At 39.2% G+C, this 24,280-nt stretch overlaps 1 protein-coding gene across 20 annotated transcripts in view; it reads left to right on the top strand.

Moving 5' to 3' along the window:
* The first annotated feature begins 555 nt into the window (after positions 1-555).
* The window catches only part of MEF2C (myocyte enhancer factor 2C), a 156,784-nt gene continuing 133,059 nt past the window's right edge, over positions 556-24,280 (top strand). For 10 of the 20 annotated variants that reach the window (XM_050943899.1, XM_050943895.1, XM_050943900.1 and 7 more), the window contains exons 1-3: positions 557-727; positions 16,804-16,902; positions 19,852-19,889. The gene's annotated coding sequence lies outside the window, so the exon portion shown is untranslated. Of the gene's footprint in view, positions 728-14,484; positions 14,584-16,803; positions 16,903-19,851; positions 19,890-20,878; positions 21,490-24,280 lie in introns of those variants that run through there. The other 10 variants (XM_050943897.1, XM_050943891.1, XM_050943898.1 and 7 more) reach the window with 4 other exon arrangements.

The following is a 24,280-nucleotide window of genomic DNA, read 5'->3' as shown; positions in this document are numbered from 1 at the left end:
TTCTAATTTTGGGAGTGAGATTAATACCTCCTATTTGAGAACTTTTAGCCGTCTAATATTTCTTTGGATAAAAAAACACAATGAGTTAGTGAAAAGAAAGGCAATCAACTTTAATACTTAACACAGTTTAATAGTCTGAATTGAAATATATGTGTGCTGTATTTCCATTAAAAAAGTTTCCTTCCAGCCACAATTAATAGAACAAAAACTTGTCTTGTTCTGAGATTATTCTTGGAAATGTAATTTTAACATCTATGTAAAAGAGGAAACTTCTTTGCCATATGAAAGCAATTTCATTTTTTCCTCAAAGGAGTGATTTTTGGATGAAATGACTGATTTTGATATTTTCCATTTGAACTTGCAGCATACTTTGGGGGGACAGTAATTCTGTGTTCTTTTGCCAGCGCTGACAAAGGTCTGGTTGTCAGTGATACCTTTTACAGCTAAATTTACTCTAGAGTGACAGCAGCAGGTGCACCTAGGCCTGCCAGACACTTGTGCACAGGGATCACGCATCTTACAGGTCAACAACTAAAAGGGAAAAAGCTTCTGTCTTCATAGTAGAGGGTGAGTGAGGCAAACACAACCCAAACTGGGGGGTTTCTCTTCAAAGCCAGCTGGTCTGGCTTTATTCTACAGGAATTTTTTTACCTGTCAGTTTGGTCAACGAAGCCCTCAGCAGGTGCTGACGGGTACAACTTCCTGGAGAAGCAGAAGAAGGGCACTGGTGAGTTTTAATAGACGAAACATTGAAAAAATAATTTAAGTCTTTAGAGCTGATCTGCTCTCTACAAAGAGCTAATACCTGTCCTCCAGAATCATAGCTCAGACTTTCAAACTTTTTAAACTGAAAATAGAGAAGGTCTGTAGCATGCTTCACACTCTGTTTCATGTGGTACTTTACTGTAATTTCTTTGTTCAGGAAAGGTTTCTTGAAAGTGAAAGATTTAGTTGATTCCTTTTAAACTGTTTCTTTCAAATCTGAATGCAAAGAACCTTTAGGATTACATACAGAACTACTTAGGAACATTCTCAGCCAGCAAACATGGCTGTTCATACTCTTATCTCTAAATGCAAATTGTTTCTTAACAAATCATTACCCTTTTGATTTCTAATGAGATAGGATTTTTTTGTTTGTAGATGTCTCTCTGTATTAGTAGTTTAATTTGACATTCAAAAACATTAAAAACTCCATATGAACACCATGATGGGTTAACTATACAATAAAAAGAGAGTGAATTAAAAAAACTTGAAATAATTTTTAAAAATAGTTTACATTCAAAGGGTAACTATATGAAACAGTTGTTGATTTCATTGGAGTAAGAAGTCAGATCATGAAACAAAGACTTTGTGGAAGTATTTTCTTTGCACGGTGCTTTTTAAATTTACAGTTTGTTTGCGCAATGTTTAGATTTATGACACCACAAACTGAATGTATGTGTGAGGCGATGGGGAAGGAGACTAGGAGGAAAGGGGATAGACTAGGGATATTTTTCGACGACAATAAGATTTTAATTAATGTGAAAACATGGGGGAAATGAGTCCACATGTTAAAACATTTTGTAAATGTTTTAATTATGAATTTCTATTTCAAGAACTCATCCTTTTAACTTTGCTTCACAGCAATTCTTACAAACTGTTGTATTAAATGGAAAACATTTATTTTAAGAAGTAAGCAAACAGAAAACTTGAAGATGATTATACATGGTGAACATACGAAACCATTTAAACAACCAAATTCCATATTCACAAGTCACATGCACATAAAAGGCACAAAAGTAAAACAAAAGCACGGGAGCATGCTTAAATAAACAGTTATATAACTTCTACATTGGAGATTACTTGAGTGTGAAAATATGAATGATTTATCAGGGCTGGGGAGCTAAAGCTGGGATGGAACACTAAAATTTAAAGATTCCACATTAGTGTATCAAAGCCTGATCCTGAACTGTTAAACTCCATGAGAGTTTTGATCCAAATGGAGCTGGATCAGGCCCTTAATCTTTGTCTATCTTGTTCGTTTTGGAACACAAGAAGGATACAGCACAGCCAATGCAACTTTATGGACCATGCTGTGTTAAAAACAATTAATTTTTATTATGACAAGAATATTCTGTGGTTTGTGAGATGGACACAGAAGGGCTGTAGAATGTATGATACTTGTTTAAAAATAATTAGTAACACCATAAATGCAAATAATATTTTTTTCAAATCAATATTAATTTGAAACAACTTATGAGAAGCAAAAGAAACTTTTGCTGAATACCAAAGTCCTGGGGGTTCCTCTGAAATAAGAATAAATCTGTAGAGCATTGCTTTTTCATATACCATATTTTTAAAATACAGAAATCTCACTATCAAATGTCTTATACATCCATTAAATCCCAGTACTGTTACATTCATTACATATATTTACCTTTTTATAATTCAATTCCTAGAATAAATCTGAAATAAGTACATATCACACTAGCTAAGTACTGTGCACAACCTTTGGTTTAAAACTTATTTTGATAGGCTATCATTTCCTCAGCACTGCACTGTATTGATCCTAGAGCCCTGGTAACAGCAATTAATGTGACTAAATCCTAGATAATTTCATTAGACTCATAACATAGTTTAATAGAGTTGGTCTGTTCCTCAATTCATTTCAAAAAATCTTTTAATTAGGCCCTTTTGTTAAATACAACTTCACTAGAGAACAGTTCGCTTTTTGGAATGATGATTAGGCTGTACACAATGCAAAGTAGAGATTTCAGATTAGATACAATTCATACAATAAAATTCAGGATAATTAATTATCCTTTTTTGGTCACTGTGCTTGTAATTTCTCCAATCGACAAATTTAAACACAGTTACAATACTAAATGAAATTCTGAAATATTTCTATTAAATGTAATTTGGTGATTAAATGCTGAGTGATAAAAATCCTGTTCTCATTAAAGTCAATAAAAGTTTTTCTATTGTCTTCAAAGGAACAGAATCAGGCCATGCCATCTGGAATATTGAATACATTCATTTATTACTGTCCCAACTATTTATTAACAACTAAGAAACCAACACTCACCTCAACCTGAGTTATTTACTTCGTAAAATATTGTTGCTTATTCTGCAGCTGTTTTTTAAAATCTTTCTACAAACTAGTTCAGCTTTCAACCATCTGTTTGTCTTTTCTAATAAATCCGAAACTTTAGTGTCAGGGAGACAATTATATTAGTTATTCCATAGTGCGTGTAAATATAAATGTGTTCTAACCACAAAGCTTTGGCAAAAAGTACAACAGAGCTTTTCAAATCAGAGTTGAATGGTATTTTGTGCCTTGTTCTTCTCTCATTTGAATGAATATAAATCAGAAGTTCACTGAAGTTAATGGAATTATACTGGTCTAAAACTGGTGCAAGTGAAAACAGAATTAAACCCAGTAGCTTTATATTTTGTCTAATTGGCTTTTTTATTAACGAACATTTAACATGTAAAATGTCAATGATTTCTGAAATAATACATTTACAAAGCATTTTTTCTTTATATAGTGAAAAAGTACCTTCTTAGCCCCCTATTAAAATGTTTTCTATGTAAACATGCAGAGCCCAATCTTTCAGTTTTTTCTTAATAAAAATTCCCACTGAGTTAATAGGACACTGGACCAAATCCTGCTCCTCTACTTAAAGCTGTAATAAAAGAGCTTTACCCATGGGGATATGGATGTTAAAGGGTGGTGGAGTATGGAATTCTCCTGCCTGTCAGTCTGTTGGCTCCACACAGAGCAGCTGCTTAGTTTGGGTGCTTCTACTCCAGGACTACAGTAGTGGCTATGGACTACTGTACAACTGAAGACACACTGACCATGCCCGTACTCTCCCCTGACCTGCCCACAATTTCCTGATGCAATCCCATCACAAAGGTGCCACAGTGTTTGGCTCCACTGTGCACAATGGGACACTAAAGTCCCCTGGGTGACCTCTCTGCTGCCTGCCCCATCCCCTGAGCTGAAATACAGCATTTCTGTTGTTCACTGTGTCTTCTTTTCCTATATATATAGTGCAAAATGCAATCCTTGTATACAAATATTCATTCCTAGAGAAGCAGCTAGCATGACAAGACTAATATCAAAAATTCCATTTATGATCAGACAAACAACAGAAACTTTTAGAAAAGAAAACATCTTCTAAAAAGTGCAATGTGCTCAATGTTTAAATCTAAAAGCAGCAGATTCTAAACTCAAGTTCAATATATACAGCTTGGAAAGGATAAGTGCATATATTCAAAGGTGAGTATACAGTTGCAGTTCACTGGAATCACCCTGAATAACTTTACAGATTGAATAAAATAGTCAATGGCCATTTTGTTCAGGCAAATATAGATACAATCTTTCTCTATTTATACATTTACACGGTGTGCATATTGTGCAGTTGATATCTGAAGCTGACCCCAGCATTAATATTGTTGATATATTGTACTGTATGACAGCATCTGCCAATGAAAAACAATAAAATTCCACCAAGATGTCTAACAACTGATAAACAACAGGTTCAACAAAACAAACCGTTATAAATCTTTGCTCTCTCAAAAACTCAGTTCTTTCCCTCATTAGTTCTTCTCTTTAAGTCCTTATTGACTGAAGAAAAAAGGCATTAAAGAATATGAAAATCATAAAAATGTCTAGCTTTATTACGTCTACACTATTTGTTCTTTCTGCTTGATTCTATCAAGTGATGGCAGAACATTGTGATACTCAATATCCACATCCATCGGCAGCTCTTTCTCTAATAGCCATATACTTGTCCCAATTTGAAATCATTAGAGAAAATATTACCCATAGATGTTATATCCTTGAGAAAGGTCTAATACAGGGGTAGGCAACCTATGGCACGTATGCCCAAGGCAGCACACGAGCTGATTTTCAGTGGCACTCACACTGCCCAGGTCCTGGCCACCGGTCCGGAGGGCTCTGCATTTTAATTTAATTTTAAGTGAAGCTTCTTAAACATTTTAAAAACTTTATTTACTTTACATACAACAATAGTTTAGTTATATATTATAGACTTATAGAAAGAGAGCTTCTAAAAACGTTAAAATGTATTACTGGCACGTGAAACCTTAAATGAGAGTGAATAAATGAAGACTTGACACACCACTTCGGAAAGGTTGCTGACCCTGGTCTAGTATCATGCAATACTAAAAATCAAGAAAGAATCCACAAGCCATAGCAAAAGCCTTGAGTATTAAAATAATCAACCAACCAGCCTTTGGTCCTTCAAGTCTTCAGGAGGCTCCTGAATCTTTTGAAAGTTTGTAGTAGTATCAGGTCTGATCCTGCAGTCTCACTCAGACGAAACTTGTGTTCAGTTCAATGGGGAATTTTGCCTGAGTAAGGACTGCAATAGTATGTCCATCACTAATTCAATTTTTATTATATGTCCTTTGCATTCTATCTCAACCAGTTAATTATTTGGAACTCTACCCCTACACTTTTGGTAACATTTTAGGGCCCAGTCCTGTAGTCCACATATATGCATAACTCTCACCAAAGTCAGTGGTTGTTTTGTAATCTTTGTTGTGGAACACATGCAAGTTATAATAGGTGTGCATCCTGCTTAAGGCAAAGAGCCTCTCCCTACCTCTAGTGTGGCAATGACAAAAGAGCTCCCAAACCCTCACCTCTGTGAAGAGAAAACCTGGTCCTTAACCAAAACCCCTTTAATCCAGAAATACTCCTCACAGATCCCTTCACCGAGTTAGGGTCCCTTCTCAATCTATCTTCAACCCAAACATAAATATCCAGCACCCAATCGGTCCTCTCCATACAACCACAGCCACCAAATCATACAGCTTCCTTCTACTTCAGTCGCTGTTCTCCATTCCTCACTCTTCCATCCCACTCATGGCTAAGAAGGTCAGCCATTTCTCGTTCAGCCCTTTGAAGATATTTAAAGGTAAAGCTGGACCTTGGCTAGTTAGGGAGAGGGGAATCCCAGAGAGTGAGGCATAAAACTCATCCAGAGCTCATACTGTTTGGAGAATCATGGTAAGTTTGAAGTTCATAATGAAACCCAAACTTTTGGGGCCAGCTCTTTAGCTGATGTAACTCAGTATAGCTCCATCAAAGTCAATGGTGCTACACTGAGTTACACAAGATAAGAATCTGACCCGTGATTATTATTATTATTATTATTTTATAGTAGCCAAAAGGCTTCTAGATGTTTCACACAAGAAACAGAAAAACATGGCCCCAGCCCCACAGAGCTTCTAACCTACATTTTAGAGGAGACACAAGTTTGGTGATTAATAGAGACAGAGGCAAGGAGGGAAAGTCTTACAGCGGTAATCATGTTGTTGTTACTCAGTTTGGGAATGTATACATCTTGGTTGTTTTGTAGAGATTTGGGTTTTTTAATAATATAATAAAGATAAAGATAAAAGTTAGTGAATAGTAACTCACTTCTTGTGGTCATGGTGGAAGAAGTGAATTTTTAGGAAGAGTTTAAATGTGGTGAGGGTAATGTCTTTGTGGACCAGTTAATCTAACAACTTTCAATTTATATTTAAAGGATTCATTTGAGATAAAGAACTTGAATCAAAGCCTTTTGTCACATCTTCCTCACTTAAAACACAACTTCAACTGTCTTCTTTATCAAAAGCTAAATTTCTGAGGATTTCTATCATACTTAGAGAACCGGCTTAGTTTTCTTTGATTGGCTTATATAGATATTCACAATGTTGTATCTCAGACATTTCTGAAGGTCATATGTCATCCGCCTGTCATCCATATGTCATCAGACATGGCAAGATGTAGGCCAAAACTGCTATGTGGAACCTTGAACCCCTTCAAATTTCAGATAAGTCTGACTAGAATTTCCAGATCCAAATTCACTCCAAGTTTCGGCTCGAAGCTGGATCCAAAATTTGAAGAGGCCTATTTTCAAATTCCAGTTTTGATGCAACCAGATTCTCACAGGACAACTTGTTCCCATGAGATTTCCACTATCTGAGATGGAAAATATCTTCCATGACTATCTGATCTCATGATATTCCCACCACTACGGATCTCATGAGCACAAATTGTGAATTTTGCAACCAAAGAACTGAATCTGTTTTTGCCATAGCTTATACAACAGCCACAGTCCAATATCAGGTGCAAAAAATTAACCTAAACCTATATCCAAACACAATCTCTTCTGCCTCTCTTTCCTTGTAATCTCAATAAGTACAACCTTTAAAAGGGCCTCCACAGAAGAGTTATAATGAATGCCAGCACAGCAGAGGCTTCATGAACGTTATAACATATGTTAGCATAAGTAGCATGAGCACAACATCTGAAAGTTGTGAAGTTGAATGTTGTGCTTATAAGCGTTACTGGCTCCTACTAACATATCCAACGGAGTTTTCAACTTTCAGAAGCCCTCTATAAAAAGACTAAGGAAATGGTAGTGCTTGGAGGCTAGATCCATAAAGGGGACTAAGACTCAGCATTGTAGCACCTACATTTAGTTGCCACATCACCCAATGGAATCCTAAGCCATGGGTTAGATATCCAGGCTCCCTATACAAAGCATGGGGAGAGTTAGGAGCCTAAGAAAGGGATTCAGAAAACCCAGCACATTAAGTAGGGAGCCATACAATCTAGCCAGTAAGAGGAGAGGGATGGGGCCTAAACCTTCAAAGGGAGTTAGATGCTTAAGCCAGGTCAGCCCTTTCTCAAGAGAAAGGAGGATGGTGGTTGTTCTCTTTTCCCCAATAGCCCAGTGGTAAGAGTACTCTAACCCATGGGCTACTGGGTAAAAGGGCATCACCACCACCTCCTCTATTGTTTTGTGCAGGGCTTGATCCTATAAGTGTGCTCTCAGGCAGCCTCTGAGCACCTCTACCAGATTAGGCCCTGCCAACAAGATAGGTAAGGGAACACCTAGTTTGTGAATCCCACTGGGGCTTACGCATCATCTGGGCAATACGTGTCTTAAGCATCTTTGCACATGCCCACTAGCAGAATGTCAGACATCTAGAGGCCCTCTCACACCTGTTCAGTTCCTCCGTACCCTGTGTATACACTCAGAATATATGCAAGACACCATATTATACACCCTGTTGATAACCTGGTGAGCATACACCCTTCTAAAATAGCATTTTATTTACTCTAAATTTGATTCAAGCAAGTGGTGAGCAAATTGCAACAGATGCAAAGGGTCAGAGAAACATCCAAAAGTCTGGATGCTTATCTAAAGCGTATCCTGACGTTTGGTCTGGAAAACTCATGAGAACTGGGTTCCTCACAAAACCTCTGGTATTTCCTTTCTAGCTAGAAATACATCAGCAGCAGCCTTTCTTGTGATACTTGGAATTTGAATTTGTAGCCAAAGCCAGGAAATATAATGGCCTTCAGAAATGGGGGAATAAGTTAGCCAAGGTTTTCTCACCTTAAAAAAAATTCCATTTCTGTTTGAAATTCTGTTTGAGTTATGGCTAAGATCTACCCAAAACAATCCCCTGCATTTCTTGGCCCTCAGAAATTTCATGGACGTCATTGTCTCCAAAGTTGCGGAAGCTGCTCCTATCTGTAGTAGCTACAAAATGCTTCATTAGCAGGACCGGCGCTAGTGTTTTTAATGCCCTGGGCTCAGGGCCATTTCGCCACCCCACGCGCTGGTCCCACGGCTCCGGTGGAGCTGCCGCAGCCATGCCTGTGGGAGGTCCACCGGAGCCGCGGGAGCAGTGGACCGTCCGCAGGAATGCCTGCGGCAGCTCCACTGGAGCCGAGGGACCAGGGGACCCTCCACAGGCACGACTGCGGCAGGTCCACCGGAGCCGCCTGCCGCCCCCCCCCGGCAAAATGCCGCCCCCCAATAATCCTGGTGCCCTAGGCGATTGCCTAGGCCACCTAAATGGAAGCGATGGCCTTGTTCATTAGGCATTTTCTGACCACTTCAGCCTACCTACTTCCCTAGTGTATCACCAGAAATGGCGATGAAGTGCTCGGAGTATCAAGGTATTAACAAGGAGACGCTACCAGTTGGTTTTTCACCAAAAAACTCTTGAGTGTGAAGACAGTCAAGACATGGCCAACAACTCCATTTCAGGAAAAGATAAGAGATGCGTAGCCTGCCAAATAATCAAACTTTCCCAAAAAGAAATGGAGATCAAGGAGAAGGAAAAGGAAGGCGGTGGCTTCTGCCTCCTACGCTGTAGCCAATTGCACAGGCTACAGGAACCAAATGTGAAAAGTCATGTGGATCTGGAGCAGAATGATGTGGAGGGCAAGTTATCTTATATGAGAGTTCCTCCCCCTGTCAGCTGTGCAGCTTACTTCACAAGAGGCTGTTCTGCTGTTTAGCTCTCTTTGAGCCTTCTGCAGCAAATTGAACTTTCTCCTGGAGAGGCCAACCTGCTGTGAAGAAACCTTGTCCTTCTGGACTTGGCATGATCCAGAAAGCTAGTTATTCTCTGCTGGGTCAGGCCTACAGGTTATGAAAGACATTGAAAAATAAATATGACAATCATTTATAAGACAGACATTCTGCAAATAGGCTCTAAGCTATCTTCACACTCCCTGTATTCTGGGACAGTCAGAAGTCTAGCTGGCCTAGAGCAGCCTCACTGCTCTAGTTTGTGCTATTTTTATGGCCCAGAGAAAGCAGAAATAGCAAGACCACAGCACACACCAGCCACATCCCCTCTGACCTCTTGCCAACAACCTTGCCAGTATGCTCCTTCCAGTCCCCAACATGCCATCTGCACTAGGAGAAAGGGGCATAGCAGAAATTTTATGCCAGATATATGACACCTTCCAATGGAAGTATTCTCCAGGGGCTGTCTCTGAGAGCTCTCCACCCCCGCATACTATGCAGGGGTCAGATCACAACAGAGAACAGGGCTGCCTCCTTTTGTTAGTTAAAAAAACAGAACACAATAGCATGAGTTAAGGTCTGAATCTCCTGCCTCTTGTTAATTTGTAAGATGAAGCAAATTATTTACAGGGAGAACATAATGTATGTAGGTGGGTTGCTGCTGTTTTTTTTAATCTATTTATAAAATGCACTACTTACTTGAGAGACTGAAATTGTTGATTACTACACTACATATATTTTGTTAAAACTCTTGTTATTTAATAATAAATTCATTGTATTTCTGATGTTCACTTATCCAGGTAGATTTTAGCAGTCATGAAATTGACAGACAGATTACAGTGTATTATGGATTTATTCCACGCCAAATTTTTTGCTTTAAAAAATTGAATTATTTTTGAATTATATGAACACAAAAATAATCAGACTGGTGAATAATTTTTTCACTAATTCAAATGAACAAATCAGCTTTTAAAAAAATATTTTGAAATGTATAGACCTTGTCCTGAGACATTAGTGACGTGCAAACAAATTGATTTCAAGTTTCTATTCTAGGCCTAGTTTTAACCTGCTTCTTTATCTTTTCTAAAGAAAATCTGTGCAACCAGAAATTTAATGAATTTATACTTTTATGTCACAGGAGATTTTTGGGTGGTAATTTAAGATTAACTACAGAACCTGTCTGAGTTATGTTTCTGATGCAAAACTAGCAGATGTTTGCTTAAAGATTTTTGTTTAAAGCCTAGGAACTTTAAAACTGTTCATATGCTTCTCCTCCATAGAAAATTAGCACAGAGGCACAGATGTACATTTTTGGAGTCCATAAATCTTAAAGAATTATTTAGTGATTTTAGGTTATATTTTGCCCTAAATTACTCCCATGCAAATTCAGTGACTTCAGTGGTTGCCCCCTTTCTAAAAACAGACATAATAAACATTATGATGGGTGCAAAGAATAATGTGGATATTTAAATACAGTAGGGAGATAAAGGGTCTGGTACAGGATATGGGATCCCAGTGCTGGGAGAGCAGTGTTGGATGATCTTTGATGTAGGTATTATAAAAGTCTGAGCTGCCATTTCAGAGCCTGATCTAAAACCCACTGAAGTCAATGTAAAGACTGATTTGAATGGTCTTTGAATCAGGTCCATGAGCCCAACAAAAGTCCATGAAGATTTTGTATGGATGGTACATCAACTCTGCAGCTTTCACAAATGATAATTCATACAATGGCCCCAATTCAGCAAGGTATTAAAACACATGCCCCATTGAAGTCAATAGGACTATACACATGATTAAAATAAGGAAATTAAGTGTCTTCCTGAACTGGGTCCATAGACAAAAAAAATTTCTAACATTACACCTATAAAGATCAAGACTCGGGGGGGAGTTTACAAATTCTTCCAAGATCACAACAGGTTTAAAAGCTGTCCTGATCTCTGGTTTGTAAACTCCATTAGTGGAACCACCCCTAGGATAGGAAGCTTCAGAACAAAATATTAGAATCAAATACTATTTCACTGAACAACAAACATTGTTTTTTACATTTTATGATGATTTTAGCAAAGTCTAGGCTCTTTTATCAAAAGAAAACATTTATCTACAAAAGCAGCAAAGAATGCTGTGGCACCTTATAGACTAACAGACGTTTTGGAGCATGAGCTTTCGTGGGTGAATACCCACTTCGTCAGATGCATGTAGTGGAAATTTCCAGGGGCAGGTATATATATGCAGGCAAGCTAGAGCTAATGAGGTTAGTTCAATCAGGGAGGATGAGGCCCTGTTCTAGCAGTTGAGGTGTGAAAACCAAGGGAGGAGAAACTGGTTTTGTAATTGGCAAGCCATGCACAGTCTTTGTTTAATCCTGAGCTGATGGTGTCAAATTTGCAGATGAACTGAAGCTCAGCAGTTTCTCTTTGAAGTCTGGTCCTGAAGTTTTTTTGCTGCAGGATGGCCACCTTAAGGTCTGCTATAGTGTGGCCAGGGAGGTTGAAGTGTTCTCCTCCCTGGCCACACTATAGCAGACCTTAAGGTGGCCATCCTGCAGCAAAAAAACTTCAGGACCAGACTTAAAAGAGAAACTGCTGAGCTTCAGTTCATCTGCAAATTTGACACCATCAGCTCAGGATTAAACAAAGACTGTGCATGGCTTGCCAATTACAAAACCAGTTTCTCTTCCCTTGGTTTTCACACCTCAACTGCTAGAACAGGGCCTCATCCTCCCTGATTGAACTACCTCATTAGCTCTAGCTTGCCTGCATATATATACCTGCCCCTGGAAATTTCCATTACATGCATCTGAGGAAGTGGGTATTCACCCACGAAAGCTCATGCTCCAAAACGTCTGTTAGTCTATAAGGTTACCACAGGATTCTTTGTTGCTTTTACAGATCCAGACTAACACGGCTACCCCTCTGATATTTATCTATAAATGTTTTCACATTTCACTGGTTTATTTATAAATACTCTTTGGGGGAAAAAAGAACCTTAAGGAAATTCCCAGACCCCTCTCCCAGAAAAAAAAAGTGTTCGGAAATATTTAAAGGGGGACAGCATCAACTTGGAGATCAGGTTCAGAACTTTTTCTGATATAACAATGTAACACCTATAAATGAAAGAAGTTAGCAAAAAAATCCTTCTTTTTTTCAGTTTGTTCACTTTGTTTGTTTGATGGCACTTTGTGTATAGACATTTTCATTGTTTTGCCTGTACAGTCAGTTAGTCGATATCTTCCTTATTGCAAAGACCCTTGAAAACATCCATAAGGGAGCAGCACAACCCATGTATGGTGGAGGGAAGGAATTTTGAAAGTCTGGAAAAAAAGAGATACACCACAAACAACCGTACCACTGCTCCTTCTCTCTATCCCAGGGGTGGGCTACCTTTCCGAAGTGATGTGCCGTGTCTTTATTTATTCACTCTAATTTAAAGTTTCGCGTCCCGGTCATACATTTTAACGTTTTTAGAAGGCCTCTTTCTATAAGTCTATAATATATAACTAAACTATTGTTGTATGTAAAGTAAATAAGGTTTTTAAAATGTTTAAGAAGTTTCATTTAAAATTAAATTAAAGTGCAGAGCCCCTGCAGACTGGTGGCCAGGACCTGGGCAGTGTGAGTGCCTCTGAAAATCAGCTCATGTGCCATAGGTTGCCTACCTCTGCTCTATCCCATATAACTTAGAGACACACACTCAATATATCTTTACATACATTTCTAAATGTGAGCTACATACCCCCGCTACAACAACCCATACAGATTACATTCTTACAACACAGGAAGCACACACCTACAGTCAAATTCCCCTTCCCAGAATAACCCAACCATATTATACCTCATACACACTAGCTATATCAAACATCTTTACCAACTGTCTTCCCCATCAACAATATGGTTTTCTATTACAAATTTACATATTTCCCTCAACCACTCATGACTCCCATTCCATTACATGTGCTATATAGAGAACTATACTGATTCTTCCTCCCAGTGTGGTCTAAGACATAAACACTCACATGCAAATAGATATCCACTATAAACCTATTTATACTGTGCAATAGTAGCTGTAACAACCAAGGACAGAGAGGTAGACAAAAATGTAAAGTGCTTAACAGGTTTAGTACGGGCGCCATATCTCTGTCACGTGAGCTCACGCACAGCTAAACTCACTACGTAGTGGAGTCCGGAGCAGAGTTAAGGTTTCCGAGGAATTTTCAAGACTTTCACAGATGCAACCCTGAGTTAGAATCTCCTGTCATTCGCATCTCTCTCCCCCTCTGTTATTTTAAATAACAACAAAGTTGTAATAAAAGTTTTTAGCCCAGATAATTGACGCAGCTCTACAATCACCAGTGTTGAGGGGGCTTGAGGGCGGGTCTGGGACTATTACAGTAATCAGTGAATTTGCCCAGCTGAGTTATAATAAACTCATGAAACATGAAACAAGTGACGTGTAATGTAAATGCTGAGAAACTCCCGAAGCAAAAAAGGGTGTTACCACATTTATTCTTCTGAGTTTGCACCCAGCAAACAATGCAAATATAATTCCACGAAGATTCAAACTACTGCCAAAAAAACCCCAAACCACTCCATCAGTTTGAATCCACTACCACAGCCAACTAGACCAGTATTCTGTTTTTAAAGTGTATGTGTGCTTTCAAAACCTCCCAAATCCTGCTTGTTTGCATGAGCGCTGCAGCTGCTGTGCAAACAGAAACAGGGATGGATCTCTGCCTTGGGCAGGACTCACCGGCTGCAGCAAACCTCTTTGCACGGTGAGATGTAAGTAGGTACGTGGGATCCATGCTGCTATGTTTTAATAGCTAGTTTTAAAAATACACAGCTTATTCCCCCGCCCCATTCACCTTTCCACATCATCCCCTTGGGGAAATAGCAGGGGACTTAGCTGCACTCCCTTGCCAGCAGCCCCTACTGAGCCTGCTCCTGCCGAGGCGCACACGACGCGTGCAGATGGGACTGGGGAAAACGGCAGTAGAGGACCTGGGAGCGCTGATGGCTCCGTTATGATGACAGCAAGGCAGGCAGCCCCCACGTGTTCCTGCTTCTTTCTCTCTCTCCCCCCCGTCCCCAGCCCTGTGGGTTCCTGAGTCCAGACAGGCAAACAAGGGGCAGTGGCGGGGGGGAGCAGGAGGCGAGGAAGACTGGGCAGTGGTGCCTAGTCTGGCTGAATGACTGATACGCAGGGCATAAAGCGCACTGTGTGACTCTTGGGCATCCAGACTGTCCAGCATGTAAGTGCATTTCTGCTTTATTTTGGGGTTTGGTCCTTAATGAGCGTCTCCTCTGCCTTCTCTGGGGTTTTGTAGTCGGAGAGGGGCAGGGGACGAAGTCTTGGTTACTGTGCTGTCCCAGAGCAAACAGATTCTGCAGCCCACTCCCACCCCACCGTGAGTGACAAATTCCCCAGCCCCCTTTTTCAGTGCGCACACTAGAAGCCACGGCACTCTTCCTCCAGTGCGCGCGCGCACGCACACACACACACACACACACACACACACACGGCACCCGTCCCTGCCATCGTGCGCGCACACACGTGGCACTCACCTCCTTCCTAAAGCACACACAGCCATAAAGCAGGCTCGGCTCTACAGCGCGCGCACGCGTGTCCGCCACATGGTGCACACACCGACCGCATCGCTCCCCCATTGCGCGCGCGAGCACACTCGCACATCCCCGGCTCTGCACAAGCTATCCATTACACAGATGATGCTCTTCTTTCACTCAGCTCAAAGGCACACACCGCCTAGGATCCCGCCTTCTACCCACTTCTTCCACTCCAAACGCGTAGGTCACACTCCTCGTACTCCTCCCGCTTCCATCACGCCTTCCTCGGGTACACTCAACACAACACCACTCTCTCCCAGCATCCACAACACATTACCCTCCACCCTACACACACACACCGGGGCCATGCACCCGAAATCTGCCTCTCGCCTCCCAATGTGTGTATATGCACACACACACTCTTTCTCTCTATCTTCCATGTTCACAGATGACACTTGCTGCCGTGTCTTCAGTGCGCACGCACATTTGTCTCTCTCTTCCCAATCCATGTCCATTAATTTAATCGCCCACGAACACAATGTAGTGTCAAAAACCGCTGCGGACACATTTTGCTACTAGTACCAATACGTAACACTTGTTGGCTGTTCTTTTTCTGACACTTCACCGGCAACAGCCTGAAGCGGGAGGAGAGGAGGGGAAATCCGACGGGTACAGCGCGGCTGTTGCTTTACTGTACTTTTGATTGGTCTGTAATCTGTGCAGTGTCAGTGGATTGAGCGGCCATAAAAATCATCTGCTAGGGTTTGGGCTGTTTGAACTCAAAAGCAGCCCTTGGCAGTGGGCTTCCGGATGTTTGGTAAAGGCTGGCCAGTCTCAAGTTCCAGGAGGCTGAGAAATACTCCCTCCCTTTCTCCCCCCCCCCCCATCCTTACTGTCCCTCTTTGGAATCAAGCCCACCCCTAGTATAAAGAGTTTAAAGAAAGGACCCACACTGTAGCTGCAAGGGGAAACCAGGCATACTGTGCCTGTGAGGGGGATTTTGCAGGAGGCATCCTGTATATATCCCAGTGTTTTGTGAATAACCTCAAAAGACTGGAATATACTAACTTCCTACTTGAGAACAATAATAAGCTTCTCCTAAAACTCAAACACTGTCTGGTGCAGTAATTCTTAAGCCATTTCAAATATGCAAATAAAAATGAAACTTTTTTTAAAGTATTAATAGAAAGGCAAGATATCAGGAAACTATCAGATAAGAAATGGTCCAAATGATCATTCAAATAGTCTACAGCTATAAACCTGGCCATTTACTTGATTACTTTGATGGGTGGCACATTATAATTTGGGTGAAGACACCATTTTCACAAGCAGCTGGTGTACAGAAGGCCGGACAAACAATACAAGAAGAAAAGTGTTATGATTACAGGCAGTTTTGCAATCTAAAAGGTAGACCTTTTTGGAACCTTTCTCAGATGGTGGTTGGTGTGTAAAAACCAACAGTTCTTAAAAAAAATAAAATAAATTGATGAATACACTTTGCCATAAAATTCCAGCTTTTGACACAATAATTTTAATTGTTACTTCTGTACAGTACACCTCTTCATTAAGCAGTGAGGGAACTGTTTAAAAAAACCGTGAAGACAACCGTAAATATTTTATATAATACCTACTCAGAAGATTATTACAATCTCAGATCAATAGTTTTATTACAATTCACAATTTTATTGATATTTCAGCATCCCCAAAGTAGGATTCAGATAGATTTTTCTGCAGCTGTTTAATACATAAAGGTATTTGATCATACATAGTTAAAAGTGATATGATCGTGAGATGTAAGTTCAGAACAATAAAGACAGTATTTTTCAGAAGCTGTTTCTTTCATACATCTCACTACCACAGACCTACATTTTAATAATATGCTACTTTTGTGCTTTTAAATATCTAAGGTGCCGAATAAGAATTGTAAACTGTGAAGTAACTACTATGGAACAGATTAAGTAAAGCATTGGAGGCGGATGATTTTGACAATAAAGAGGGTGTATGTGGTGAGTGTTTAATATTTATTGCATTTAATATTATTAAGTAGTTTTTATAATTTCAAATGTTAGGCTCAGAGCAAAGCCTTGATAGCAAATTCTGCTGTATTGTGTACTTGCAGGTATACCATTGACAAAGGCTTTCTGTAATCATTGCTTGCTGTGCATTACACCGTTTTAGTAATGGCATACCATTTTATTTAAAGTTCATGTCTCAGCCATGCCTTGTGAATATCTTTTAGAATTAATTCATTTGACAAGAAATTATATACATTCCAGTTCTTTCCTAGGGTTTATAAAATATTTAAATTCTGCTCCTGGAATCCATATCCTATTATCTTTGAGATTTTTCGAATGTATACATTATGTTAAATTATAAAGGCATATGGATTGAAGGAATATTCTGAATGACTGTAGAACAAATACAGTACTGTTGAATAATCTTGTGGGGTAGATTAATCTATAGCCTTGATTCCTCTCAGGGTGGGTTGCTGTGGCAACCACCCCAGCTCACTTTAAAATAATTTTTTAAAGCTCACTTCAAGAGCTACACCCAGCATGGGCCAAGTTAAAAAGCAGACAGACATAGGAAGAAGTGCTTTAGTACACTGCTGTTATAAGATAGAGAGTGGTTTTAAGAGCAAGGGGTGGAGTGTGGTAGGGCAGAATTCTGCACAGAAAATAAACTATACCACACCAGGGTTAGAGTGCAAAGTAAGTGGATCATTTTGTCCTAATCTCAGTCATCTTCTGTTGAAATGTCACTTAATGATATAAATTGGTAGCCTCATTTCTTTTCAGAATTTTTTTGTCACCAAGTACAGAAAATTAAAAATGGACTTTACTAAGACCCTTTATGGGGGGTGCTTGCTAACCATGAGATAATCACACTCTAAGAAAAAGAGACACTTGGTTATATCTCATTCTGATAAGGCTTTGGGGATCTGAGTTTCTAATCATCCCACTCATGTTATGCTTTATTGTTTAATTCAGATATGTCAGGTGATGCATTGGAAAAAGGTGCAACATTGTTCATAGTACAGGTTGCCAAAAGGCCTATGAATGACCAGTTTACAACAGGAACCATAGCTTAGATTAGACCATTTTGGAAGAAATCCAAATGGGATTCTGCCCCAAAATATTTATGATGCATGTTTTTAAAACTTGGTACAGATAACAAAGCAAAGATTTTTCGTTGTTTAAAATTATTCCAGATTCTAAAATTAACCCTAACAGGTAGAAAGATTCTACACATATTTCAAAAGATACTGCATATTTGTGCACTAATACATGCTTTATTGAATCCTGGAGTTGATGAGGAAGCATGCCCTCTACTGTAGATCTGTCCATCAGTCTGTTTTTTCACTTAATATTTGAACTCTGTTTTAAGATGGAGGTGTCCTCTACATTGCTTTGATGAATTGTGCTCTGACAAAAACCTGGCACAGTTTACAGATACTCTAATATATGAAGGTCACAACTATTTAAAGATTAGGCCCTCAGAGCCTAAAAATGTGGAAGGCATAGTAGACATATTAAGCAGCTGTACATATTACTTTGTTGTGGTAATTGCTATCTGATTTCTTGGTGTTGAATTGAAGTACCATCCAAGCTTTATCCTGCCAGCTAAAGGGTCTGCTTGAGCAACTAGACAAAAGCCTGAAAGATGCATTTAGCTTGCACAGAATGCAACAGATTACAGCCATTTTCATCTACAGCACAAAGGTGTGAGCCTAGAAACTAGATGTCCCAACGCATAATGCTCCATTTTTAAAAAAAAATAAGAAAATATTAGTTATTGCTGTTGGTAAGACTGGTGCCATATTGATAGCTGGGAAAATGAAACTCTAGCTACAGAACAGGCACCGCAAGGATAGGATCAGTGCAAACTTTCCCATATTTCTTTACCAGAGTACCTCACTCCAAACCTGGTGAGACCACTAGGGCTGAAAGGGTAGTTCAGACTTCATGTTCTCCCAGGTTTTGGTCCCTCTGCTGATACTACTAACGTGGGTGCCAACTACTGTTATTTATTATATGTCTGTACAGTGTCTACCTGGCTGAGGCCTCTAGAGGCTACTGCAATATAAATGTTTATGTTTATTGATTATTAATTATTATTATTGTTGTTGTTGTGTTTTACGGGATGTGGTTCTGGATATCTGTCCAGTAAGAATTGTCCCCCCACTATTATCAAATCTGATCATGATGGAGTAGAGGGTTATGGGACTTGTAGTCAGTTAAGGCACCACCTAAGTATCAAAACAGAGAATAGTCTTGGGCAATATTTTATAACTCCATCAGTTTCGTTCAGATCTGGCCATGCTTTGAGCATTCCTGCTTTAGAATATACAGTAAAATAAATAGACATTTATTAATTACCTAAACTGAAATTCTAGAAGTCAGTCAATGGCCCAATGGGATATTTACATGCAAAAAAAATTATAGGGTTAGGCCCTTGAAATACAATAAAGTAAACCAAAATAAGTCTCACTGTTGTTTTATTCACTGCTTTGATGTTATTATATAGTCTTCAGGTTTCCTTTACTCCTGTCTGTTATGGCTTATACCTTTATAAAGTATCCTGTTGCTCTCAAAGCATTGTAGAAGTTGGCTATCTACATAAAAGTTAAAACAAGAATCTGCAAAGTAGTTTTACTCCCCAAGTTTTACATATGCTTATTTTTTACTTTTATTTGTGTACAGAAGAGTCCTTTCAGTACTGGTTGTAAAGGTAAATGATCATGTGAGGAAGGTTCTGTCCTATTATATAGTGTGTTGGAAATACTACATTTCTGTGGAAAAGTCTGCAGAAAGACCATCTCATGCGGTAGGGTCTGATCTGGACTTGTGCAATGAGGCAAACAGTACTTTATCTAACCAGCAACCCTGTTTTCTGAGGGAGTCTGTTTATTTGCATTCCCTCAAACGTTAGCATCACGATTGTTTCTCTCCTAGCCCCGTGCCTACTTCCTGTGCAGCTGAAGCAGCCCAGGGTAAGTGAACTCACCAGCAATTGGATACGGAAGTCTAATGCGTTTGGGAAGTTGGGTTGGTTTACAGACTGAAGGCTCCGAAGAAAGAGGCCAATAAAGGTGCAAGGAGACGGGGTAGGAAATGTCATGCGGGCTAAAAATACACACGCCTGCTGCACAGATATGTTTGGATCTGTTTCGAAACTGATTAAAAAGTTGCCGGCCTGACAGACTCCAGTTGCTGGGATGATGATGATACGGATCTTCTCTACAGCTTGCACAGAGTTTGCATTTCAGCGCCCCTTTCAGCTTATTCTCCTTTAATAATTGCCGGTGTAACGACAGGCATCCTCTATTTCAGTTGGGTACCTATCCCCGCTGTCTTGTACATAGACACTGGAATGTATTGATGCCCAGATATTTTCCTCTTGAACACATATGGGAATGATCACAGGCGTATCAGGATAGCAGCATTTAAAATATTTTTAAACCCCTTTCCCCTGTAACTCCTCGCATTCAAGCCGCGATTGTTTTGTGTAAGTGTTGCCACTGGAGGACATTGGGCGCCCTTTATTAGCAGCAATTCCAGCGTGCGCAACATTTGCCGTGGCTGTTTCTGAGCTGGCCCAGAGTGTCTCTCTCCCAGAGTCTGCAGTGGTTTTGTGTCCTATTGCTGCTGAACATCACCAGAAGGGGGAAAAGATTCACCAGCTAGCCGTATTTCCTTAATGTTGTGTAATAAAGGATTGTCATTATGTTTGCGTGTGGCATATGCCATTACCCCCACCGCCAAACTAAAATTAGCAAAATGTCAGGAATGGAGAGATTGATTTACCCAAGATGCAATTATCATTTAAAAAGTGCTTGATTGAGGTGCTGCTGTTCGGTGATTTATTCTGCATACCATATACATAATTAAAGTAGGGTAGTGGAGTAATTTATCAATCTAGTTTAGACTAGAGGGGCAAGGAAAGGAGCTGCTGCCGCTGCTGCTGCTCTATGTTTGTTTTATTAAAACGCTTTCGGGATCTGATCCCGCCCCCTTTTTGCAAGAGTGAAACTGATTATTTCTCCAGCTCGGGAGGAGAGAGTCATTCGTTTGGGATTGTGGGAGAGAGAGAGAGAAGTAGAGAGAGACAGAGAGAAGGGAGGAAGGGAGAGAAGCAGAAAAGGACACCTCATCAAGCGTGTAGTTTGAATCTCTTCCTTGCCTCTACCTTCCCCCCTCCGCGATGTTACAAAGGCTGTGAGCTGCTCTCTTTTTCCCATTCGCCTTCTGTCACTTCCTTCCTGGACGCTTTCAGGACGAGTCCGGTTACTTTTAATCCAGCCAGCAGCACAGCCACTTTCTCCTCCTCCACGCTGTGCACTCACACACACACACACACACACACACACACACAGATACACACACACACCCACACACACACATCAGACATCTTCTGGCTGCTATTGGATTGACTTTGAGGCTTGTGTGTGGTTCAAGGAGGCTGCATGTTGAACCAGGTGGTGAACACTTAAAAGCCTGGAAGAAGTAAAGGGTTTTTTTGTTTTTTTTATTTTTTTTCCTAAGAAAGGAAAATATCTCAAGGACTAGTCTGCTCATCTAAATGTTTGTAATGTAAGTACATATGAGATTCAGAATGGAAATAAAATACAGTGGGGATTGTATATGAACCCCATATACATGTCCTATTGCATTTTTTAAGAATGTTATCTGTCTATGAATGTGTTCTGGGATTGAGGTTAGTTGTATACTTTTTAAATGTTTGAATCCACTAGCAATTGCCTTAAAGTAACTTTTTAGTCAAGCAACTTAGTTAAATCACCAGCTATTCAAATTACTCGTCCCCATCAATCTCTTGAGTGTTTAAAGTTTCATGAAGTTAGTTCACGTCATTAGTATGCTTGATATCGTAAAGTGTGTGCAGTTCGTTTGGTTTTAATATTTCACTAAATGCTATGACCTTGTAGTACTTGCCCCCTGATTTATCAAACAGTTCACTGAAGAAACAGTCTGGCATGGGAGCAAAACACTCTTAAACGTCATATGCCACTGCTCTTTTCAGTTCTTGCATTTAGTTTTAGTTAAAGCATGCCTGTAAGTGGATACCTTTTTGCATCTCCTTTTTTCACACTTAAGTTAGAAATGCAGAGGCAGCTTGCATTATGGCATATGGTATATTCTTCTGTTAGAATGAAAGTTCTGGTATTCGCATAATACTTGAACTAATCTTTGTATTAAGAGTGAGTAAGGTTAGATCTCCTTCACAAAACTGGCTATTTTTTACTTTTGATTAAAGTTACTTAAGGTCTAAGATGAAGTTTGGTGTAAAGGGGGAATTTAGAGAAACTGTTAGTGGATTATGGAACTGGAATACTTATATTTTCTAGATAATTTAGTATGGTGTTCTGTCATCTTGAAAACCGAACAAGAATAAAACTGTATTACTTATTCTTTTACTCCAAAAGTACATGAAAAGGGTAAATAGCAGGGCGCAAAACTTTATATCTGAATAATTTCTGTCACTTCAGGGCCCTGTGATTATATGTTTTTAAAGAAAGTTTTTATTCTCATTGGTTGTATGTGGTGGTTATGATTAGCATATACCTGTCTTTTAAAATAAAATATCTTAATATATACCTTAATATTAGGATGTAAGAATTAAGCAGAGAAAGGCACTTTGCCAATATTTTACTGGAGGTCTATGGAGAATTGCCTAGACAAAAAATGCACTTTCCTACCACATATCTGATGATAAGTTTAATGGCAATTGCCTTAAATTATATTCTAATTTCATAGATTTATTTTAAAAGGGATGTAAAGGTGGCCAGCAGACTAATTATGTTAGACAAAAAAAATGTGACTAGCTTTTTTTTTACTGGCACTTTGCAGGGTATTGTGGTCGCAGAGGAAAGATGTTTATATGGAGTATAATAACTCTAATCCCTAGAGGCTTGGCAGGACATGGAAATATAACCACCTGTGAACCAGTTTGAACCTCTGTAGTACCAGCTGATTTCAGTTTCAAACACTCATGCAGTTGGCCACTTTGGAAATTTGTCATTTTCTAAATTATTATTGTTAGAAGATGCTTAGAACATTGTTCTGAGACAAAAACCAACCAGAAATCCCACAGTGTTCCTTATTTTAGTCATTTTATTTAAATAAATATAGAACTATGACATCATATATGTATTTTCTCTGTACTTTGATGAAATCCATAATTCATATTGGGTCAAATACTAACCCTTGTTGAAGACACTGAAAGACTTGACTGAGTAAGAACTTCAGGTTTGGGCCCTAAATCCAGAGTGTCTGTATTCCTATAATACATGTCCTTTGGTTTTAAAAATCTGACATACATTTTTAACTGTTTATCTTATGGACAGTATCTGAAGGACAAATCTAGGGCCTGATCATGCAAACCTTCATTCATTCAAGTAGTCCTTAAATAAGTCCCACTGATGATGGTAGGACTGCCTGTATGAGGCTAGACAACTCATGTGAGTAATAATTTTCAGGAACAGGCCCACAGACAGAAGAACCTAAATCAGATGTCTGTCAAGCAGTTGGCGTAAGATGTGAAAGAGTAGAGTACCACATTAAATTTCCTTATAAAAGAATACAGTTGTAACATACTGTCCCATGTTCTCGGAGTTTTTCTCTTATGCCTGTTTGACCAAGAAAAAGCCAATTTAAGTTTAAACATGCCTTTCAGTGTTGATGCAACAATAAATGATGAACAATATGTGAGATTAAAATCTTTCAAAATGATGTGTCTGGTTTGCCAGTTTAGGAGTACTTTAGTGATCAGACAAGCGCTTTTTACTTTTTAAGCTTCTTCCAATTTCATGGTAGTCTGAAGATTCTTCTTAAAGCTTTTTTTTTAGTACATATATAACTTTGCTCGATAAAGTCCTTTTATTTATGTATGTGTAAATTACTCACAGAAAAGAGAGAGGGAGAGAGAGAGAGAGATGATCATGTAAACAGTTTTATCTTGTGAGTTTAAAACATTTAGTGCCTTGTGGACAAACAGAAATTAAACTTTCCAGACTTTTTTCAGAAGTTCATCTTTAAAATTTTTTGATTGAAAATGTTTTTAACTTCTTTATGTACCTATGTAATAGGAAGGAATAGTTAAATAACTACGTAGAAACTTAACAGTTGCGTAGAAATTTCAAATTAAATATTTTTTTTTGCCATTTTAAGTGTTTCTCTCTTTTACTCTTTTTGTAACAGGTTAATTTTTCAGCTAATCAGTAAAGTAGTACAGTGCATCCATAAGAGTATTTCTGTATCTTGTTGAGCAAAAAGTCGTGCCCTGATATTGAATGCATAAAAGAATGTTTTATGATTCTCAACTATGTTTTCACCTGTTGGACCAAACTTCTAAATTACACATTAA

The sequence above is a fragment of the Gopherus flavomarginatus genome, chromosome 3 (genome assembly GCF_025201925.1).
Source record: "Gopherus flavomarginatus isolate rGopFla2 chromosome 3, rGopFla2.mat.asm, whole genome shotgun sequence".
Classification (NCBI taxonomy): Eukaryota; Metazoa; Chordata; order Testudines; family Testudinidae; genus Gopherus; species Gopherus flavomarginatus.
This window is presented reverse-complemented; position numbering and strand designations above follow the sequence as displayed.